At 47.5% G+C, this 8360-nt stretch overlaps 1 pseudogene; it reads right to left on the minus strand.

The window, feature by feature from the left end:
* Window positions 1-379: 379 nt before the first annotated feature.
* LOC131747640 (small nucleolar RNA SNORA18) lies at window positions 380-503 on the minus strand (annotated as a pseudogene).
* Between the last annotated feature and the right edge of the window lie 7857 nt (window positions 504-8360).

An 8360-nucleotide genomic window follows, 5' to 3' on the forward strand; every position in this document is an offset into this window, starting at 1 on the left:
GGCCAATCACCTTAGTTCCTCCAAACTCACAATCTTCAAGATAAAATAGCCCTCTCAGAAAGAAGCTGTCATGTGAATCAGCCCACAGTTGTTTTAGTTGGAGATCTTTGATCTCCAGTGGAATATGGACACACTTCAGAATTCCCCACCTGGAATCTTTGGGACCCAATTTCCTCAAGTGATTTACTTTAGGACCATATTTAGGGTCAGGAGATGGATCTGCCTGGTTCTGAATTTGACACCCTCTAAAAATGTATTAGGTTCAAATCATATTCACTCCTAAGCCATCATACCCTAGAACAGTACAGATCATTGGGATATGCCAATACCTAAGATACGAAGAGTTTGATGATTGGGTTTTTCATAGTTTACTTGGCAGCTTTGTCTTGTAGTTCTTTCCCACAGATCTAACAGGTAGTTCTATGAGTAAAGGAAACCACACGGTTACTCTATGAGGCGTTTCCAACGAAGGTTTTTTAAAAGATACACCAATGAGCCTAACTCAAGAGAGATGCTAACGTGATTATAAATGTCAATTGCATAGAGGACAGTGCAAGAAACATGCCGCATTCTTTAAAAGTGTGTGAATACAGACTAAGGCCATAGAATATAAAGGGCACTGAGGCCTGATACTTTCCACACCCTTAAGTCTATGGGCTCTAAATACTAATCTGATGTGTTTACAAAATAAGTATGGATACAGAGCAAACATTAAGGAGCTGAGAATGGAAGTAATAACGGGAACAAACAGAAGAGAGGAATCACGTCGGAATCACGTCGCCATCCAGGGTTGTGGGGGACCTGGGGATCTGACCAAAGTTAGATATTTTTCTCTTTGACCTTCTGTGTCTATTTTGCTTGTTGGCCCCTCACCCTCTTTTTTTCTTCTCACTATTTTTAATGCCTTACTCTTTTTTCTTTTTTAAAAAATTTTTTCTTTTCTCATTTTATATTTTTTGGCATTTTTGTATTTTTTCTTTTTCTCATCTTTTCCTTTTTATTTTCTTTTTCTTAATTTTTTTACTCTTTTAATTTTTCTCATTTTAAAATTCTTTGTGGCTTTTTCAGTTTTCTTTTTATTCTTTGACTTTTCTCACATTGTTCGTTTTTCTTTTTCTCAGTTTTCTTTTTCCTTTATTCATATTTTCTTACTTTTACTTTTTAATTTAGTTTGTAGGGGTTTTTTTGTTTACTATTATTTTTGTCTGTTATTGTGGTTTGATCCCTTTATGGTTTGATCCCAGTTAATTGGGTGAACTGTATTAGTCACAGCTCAACAGAGAATAAAACCAATAGGATATATAATATATGTATTTTATACATACATATATACAATATGTATATATGTATTTTATATATATAGTGTATACATATTATGTATACTGTGTATCGTATGTATTTTATTATAGATTATATAATAGTGTATTGCTATTATATAATAATATAACTGTTATTTATAATTTTATATTATAGTATGGATTTATTGTAGATTATATGCATATATGTATAATAAGGAACTAGCTCACAGGATTACGGAGGCTGGGAAGTCCCGTCCCACGATCTGCCATCTGTGAGCCGGAGCCCCAGGAAAGCCAGTGGTGGGATTCAGTCCAGTCTGAGCGAACTCCCGAGAACTGGAGGAGATGATGGTATAAACCCCAGTCTCAGGACAGAAGATGAGATGAGCTGTCCCAGCTCAACAACGAGACAGGAGGAAGGCGGAAAACATTCCTCCGCCCTCCCCTTCCTGTTCTCTTCGCAGACCCTCAGTGGAGGGGAGGCTGCCCACACGCACTGGGGCAGCAGAGCTGCTTTACTGAGTCCGCTGGTTCAAATGCTCATCTCCTCCAGAACCGCTCTCACAGACACAGCCAGAAATAATGTGTCCTCTGGGCCCCCCGGGCCAGTCGAGTTGACACACAAAACTAGCCAGCATGTGCACTTTGGGCCCGGTTTTGCTTCGAGGGGATTTGGACCAGCTTTTCACCATTTTGAACCGACCTTTTAGAAAATGGAGCAGTCAGCCCCACGCACTGCGGGGCCTCTCGCCACCTCGGGTTAGACCCAGAAAGGCAGCCACCATCTCGTCAGGCCTGCTGGCCATGGCGGGCGCACATCCTGCCTGGGAACGCGGTGGCCGTGAACATCAGTAACGCGGTTCAGCAGAGCCGCCCCGAGCTCCGGGGACGATCACACACGAAGTCCAAAGCACGAAGGCCTTGAAGCCCTTGCCACGCAGTAGACCAGTGGAGAGACTTGTCCCATTACTTCGTGGTCCATGGCAGCAAGAGAGAGAGCTAGAGAGAGACAGAGGCCTGAGGCGACCTCCACCAGATCATGTCCGCTGTACAGTCCTGTCCTCAGGAGTGGCTCGTCCTCAGGGACTGTCGTGGCCTGAGTGCCTGTGTCCCCCCAAATCCGTATGTTGATGGATTTGGATCCCCAACAGGTCCCCCACGGATATCCTAACGTGGCGGCATTTGGAGGAGGGCCCTTGGGAGGTAACTGGGGTCAGAGGAGGTGATAAGGGTGCGGCCCCATGATTACAGGAAGAGGAAGTGGGACCGGGGCTTTCTCTCGCCACCCCGTGAAGACACAGAGAGAGGCAGCCAGCCAGGAGGTGAGTTCTTTCCAGGAGCCAGATCCACTGGTACCTTGACCTTGGACCTCACAGCTTCCACAACTGTGAGAAAGAAATATCTGTAGTTGAAGCCACCCAGGCCGTGGAATGTTGTTACAGGAGCTCAAACCGAGTGAGAGATCCAAAGCAGAAAACCTGTTTTTGGAGGCTGAGGGTCCAGGTTTTGCCTCCGGCAACGAGTTCCCCCAGGGCTGCAAGCTGGGCGCCTCCTGCGGCACAGCCCCACGGACACACGGCAGAGATCCAGGACTCGTTAATGCAGCAGAAGTAAGACGAAGTGATGGCCACCTGTCTGCTCCCGGGCTACGTGAGATGCGAGCAGGGGGGCTACGCCATCACTCTGAAGCCCCCCACTTGAGCGGGTCCCACAAGCACCCGCCCTTCCTCCCCATCCTGCAAGGTCCAGCGCAGGGTCTCTGCCAACCCAAAGCAGCGGAGTTTCAGCCAACGTGTCGTTCTCACCTTTCATTCTTACTCCAAGAGGAGTCGGAGTAGAAGCAACTCAGGAAATCGGTGGCTGAGGAGGACTGGAATTCGGGGCAGAGGCCAGCAGCACATCTAAAGTGCCTCCCAGCCTTCTCTCGCGCGCGGAGAGGAAGACAAACTCCCTAGCGCCCCCCCCCCCCCGCCCCCAGGGTGGCCCTGTGCCCGCCTCTCCTCCCCGACACCAGCAGCTGTGTAGGGACCCCAGACCGTACCACCTCCCCCCAGGGCGCATCCTCCAAAGGACGCTCCCTCCCCGGCGCGCAGCTGGTGCAGGCGCAGAACCAGTGGAATCTGCGTGATGGTGGGAGGTGTGACCCAGCCCTTCTTCAGGTGACATCCGGGCCTAGCAAGGGGCCACTGGGAGATGTTTCATCTCCTCTGCAGACACTCGCCTTTCAAGCTGGCCAGAAAAAAAAGACAGCATCAACTTGAAAGCCGACTGCAGTGGATCAGACATCACGTGGTGGGCGGGGCAGTGATAAAATCGAGAAAAAATGTCAGGAGGTCAGGTTATGGTCTCTGCCCTTTAAGGGGGGGCCGGAAGGTCATGAACTCCACGGAGCCCAGCAAGGCGGTGCTGGAGATGAGCCAGGTGTGGACGAGCACAGCTGCAGGTGAGAGCAGAGCAAGAAGTCCACACTGTGTGTGCGCCGTACAGCCACCAAGAGGACTTCGTGCAGTGGAGGGTGCAGGTGTGCAAACGGCCCTGGCGTCCCCTCCGCGGGGCTCAAACTAAGAGGGTACCCAGCACCTCCATGGCCTTCAAAAGCATAACTGCTAAGCTTAAAAGTCTGCCAGGAGCCGTCTGGGACAAGAGGGGAAGCCATGTTTGTGGAAGAGGAAGGAGGGCTCTATAGAAAAAAACACACACACACACATTCTAATTTATGCATTGTGTTTAAATACAGTAGCTAAAAACAGACAATGATGCCCTGCTGTATCGTTACAGCTGTCACAAGACACTTGTCCACAGCTTTGCAAGAGAAGGCCTTGAGTCCTTCAAAATTCTCCTGTGACCCAACTGAAAAAAAAAAAAAAACCAGAAAAACAAAAACACCACCAAAAAAAACCAAACCCTTCCCTTCAAGGTGAACGAAAGCCTGGTGAGACTATCCTAAGGATAGGACTCATGTCAATGGACTGGACAGGGGTCTGTATTGGGGACCTGTGGTGTTGCTTTTTCTTGCTTGAGGGTCACATCTATATGATAAATATTGCTATGAAATGACCATTCCAATATTTTAAGCCTAAAAGAAACAAACAGAAAATTAAACTAAACAACAGAAATGATATGAGTCTTTCGGATGGCATTTCCACTCCCTGAGAAACCAGCTTGCTCTCTGAAAACCTCCCTTTCATCATCCCCTATCCTGCTCAAGGATCCATGGCTTCCTCTTGACTCATGATCATATATAAATTATTTTGGTTGGCTTTTCTGGCCACTCATAAACTATTTCCATTCATGTTCTCTATGAATACTTGCATTTGCAACTAACATTTGTATAGCTCTTTAAGATTTTCAAGGTCTTTTTCAAATGCATTATCTCATTAAAATTTTTTTTTTCTTCTTTTTTTTTTTCTTGCAGTACGCGGGCCTCTCACTGTTGCGGCCTCTCCCGATGCGGAGCGCAGGATCCGGACGCACAGGCTCAGCGGCCACGGCTCACGGGCCCAGCCGCTCCGCGGCACGTGGGATCCTCCCGGACCGGGGCACGAACCCGCGTCCCCTGCATCGGCAGGAGGACTCTCAACCACTGCGCCACCAGGGAAGCCCCTCATTTAAATTTGACTCAGACTTTTTCTTCTTTCCTTCTAGCTCCTAGTATTACTGCAGCAGACTTTAGAATCCCTACGGATGACCCTCCCCTCCATACCAATTACCATCACCTCCACTGCACTTTGCAAATCTACTCCTTGGGTCTTACCCTGGGCCTTACTCCCAATCGTTTAACTTCTGAGATCTTGAGGTCTAATTCAGAAATATTTGAACATAAGCTGCTGCCTGTCCCCCATCTTTCAGCTTTATTTCCACTAAATCGGCCTTTAAACTTCACTCACACTCTTGGTAACTTTACCCCTTCTGTCACCGGAGTCCCAATCTACTTTCCCTCCCTGCTGAGCTACGAATGGGGTGTCTGCGTTCCCTCCCTACCCCCCCCACTTCCTCATCACCTGTTGTCCTTCAAAGCCCTCTGCCCCCCCTTTGACAGCACTCTTGCTGACTGTTGGAGGAGGTCGTCGTGAGGAGGTGGCTGGAGAGCTGGGTCCAGGCAGTGGAGGCTCCTCACCCCCTCCCTGTCCTTGGACTGTACTTTCTGCACACTGTTCCCACACCTGGAGTCGTTTTCAAGGACGCAGCCTTGAGAGAGCAGTGTGTTACTGAGACCGTGTGGATGGTCTACGTTAGTGAACCCAGTTAAGGGCTCTCTCTGTAACCTCTGAAGAGTCTGGCCGGCAGGGGTGGACATCTACTGGTCTTGTGGCCCCCAAGACAAGCCTGCTAAGTCGATCCCCTCCCTTATTACACGTGCTCCCTCCCAACCTGGAGGGGCTGCCTCTTCTTTTGGTCTCTCTTTGTCCCCCATGTACGGGGGCCGGTTTCACATTTCACCCAGGAACCCTTGACGTATTGAACCAGCACTCTTTTCCACCAGTGACTCGATAACCGCTAAATCCAGAGGGAACTTCTCAGCCCTCATCTCATTGGCCCTGTCTGTGAAATCTAACCCAGGTGACACCACTTTCTTCCCGAAGCTCCCCTCGCAGGACTTCCTCTGGGTTCTTTCCCTAGACTGAGATGCTACTTTTGCACTCCTGTTCCTGGACTCCTCTGGCCCACGCTAATTACCGTCTGTGTGTTCCAATCTCCCACTGATGGCGCTCCTTCCTTTTCATTCTACATTCTCCCAAGATGAATCAAAACTGTGGCGATGCGGGAGTGATATCTGACAGAGCCAGGAAAGGCTCGAGCAAACTCCAGTCACTCTGTGCCTAGCTCAAACCCCTGCAGTCTGCAATAGAGTGTGGAATGAGAACTCCTCCACTCATCTCGGGATTTAGCTAAAGCCTCAATTCTGAGTTCAGTGGTGGATTAGAACCTCCATATTCTAAAAAAGAAGTGCTAGTCTCATCCACAGAGGACTTGTGAAGAGGTGGCCCAGGCGGTGGGGTTGGAGAAGGATGAGTGGGGAGGTGGTTTGGAGGCAGAATCATAGGGACTGATGGACAATTAGGTGAGAGGAATGAGAAAACAGAAATGCCGGAGAATTGGCGTTATGAATAGAATATACTGAGGCAATGAGTTCATTGAATTCGCATATAAAATTATGTAATTTATTAAAGCTCAGGTGAAATAATGGCTTCTTTGTGTCTGAGATCCAGAATATTGATGCCCGTTTGTATCGCAGATTACTTAAACGTTAAATTTCGACACATTAATTTATAATCAGCCAAAAGAGAGACAGCATCAAGATTTTGATTATTACATAGCAGTATATAATGAGATCTACCTTTATTGTATTTCAGAATTCTTACTGGGAGTACCTAACATATTTATGAATTCTTCGTAATACTGGAAGATGATACCACCATCTTTCTCAAGCATGTGGCCATCCACATAACTATGGAGAGACAGTGCGGTGAACTGATTAAGCTCATGGGCTCCGGAGCATGTCTGCTTGGGTTTGAATCTCACGTTTCTGTTTATTATCTATATGAATTTGGGTAAGTGATTTATTTCTTTGTGGCTCCGTTTCCTTATCAGTAGAGTGGGAGTAACTGTATGTCCCTTATAAGTTTGTTGTGAGAACTATATGTGTTAACATAAAGCCTTTAGAACCACGCTTACTTTATAATTATTATTTCGTATTTCAGAATCATGGTATAATTCCACTGGAAAAAGAAGAATAGTTCTAATTTTAGAATTATAGTATCTTGAAATAGAGCCTCAGGAAATAAGAAGTAAGTTGTCTGGGGTGATCCAAAAGCTGTGCTTAGAAATTACTCTCCAAACATTGATCATTTATCTCTCTTGGACCCAGGCATAAGTATTACGCTGTGCTGCAAACACGGCTCACGATCGTCGGTTTCCAGAACGGTGATGCCTTGAGCACCTTTAACTTCTATCGACTACTTCCCGCCCCGCCCACAGAACAACTTTCTATTTCCATTTAACTGAAAGGCATTCACAGCATCCTTCCGGGAGTGTGCCTCCTCCATTAAGGGAGAAATAGCTGTGCAGACGTTTCTGTGCCACTTTAATGATACGCTCAGCGTTTCTTCACGTTTCTCTGCCAAACGTGCTCTGAATTATTTTTTCGTGCCGTGTCTTCTCCATTATTTAGCAACGTTCCTCCAGGTTGGTAACCATGCACTTCATTTCATTCTTCTGTTTATTCATGGCATAGACTTTAGGGTGTGTCCTGTACGAAAAAGGAGCTTGCGATACTTTGGGGACTGGCTTACTGAAATAACTTCTCCACTATGAATCCTGAAAGAACTAGGCCAATAGCCCAAGGAATTATATAATTTTTTTTTTTTTTTTTAGCTTGAAGGGACCGTAGAGATCACTTTTTCCAGATCTTTCATGTTACAAATTAAGAAACTGAGTCCTAGTATGTTGGTAGGGGAGCCGGAATCACAACCGATTCCTCCCACCTGGCAAGCCCAGTACTTTTTCAGCACCATCTACTGCTTCTTGAACTGAGTCATTTATTCTCCAGGTGACTTCTGCATATGATGATGATGTGTGTGTGTGTGTGTCTCTTTTAGGACTTTATAGCTTTACCAGGTTACAGAAGCAAATTTATTCAACAGAGAAGAAAGAAGAGACGTAAATTCAAGGGAGAATTTTCTCTTCCTATTGCCTTAACGTTGTTATGAGGGAAAAACTGGAATACTGAAAACAAGAGAAGATTTGGGGGAATGCAGAAATCACCCCATCGAACTCTTCTGGAAGAATCTCTCCTGGTCTCCACGTTGGGGACGATTATCTCGGCTACCCGGTCGTCCGTGGGGCGCCGAGACGGTGCGGGTGTGTAATGTGTGTGCCACGTACGGGGGGCGGGGAAGGGCGTTTGCACGCGGCTCGCCCGGGTCTGAGCGGGGCCGGGGGGGGGGGGGGGGGGGCGCAGCGGGAACCGTGAAGCCGCAGCCAGTCGCCCGCGGCGCAGGTGGAAAGAGGGAGGGGTCTGCGCGGCCGCCGCGGAGCCGGGAGCCCCGGGAGCCCGCGAGG

Source organism: Kogia breviceps, chromosome 20, assembly GCF_026419965.1.
Source record: "Kogia breviceps isolate mKogBre1 chromosome 20, mKogBre1 haplotype 1, whole genome shotgun sequence".
Taxonomy (NCBI): domain Eukaryota; kingdom Metazoa; phylum Chordata; class Mammalia; order Artiodactyla; family Physeteridae; genus Kogia; species Kogia breviceps.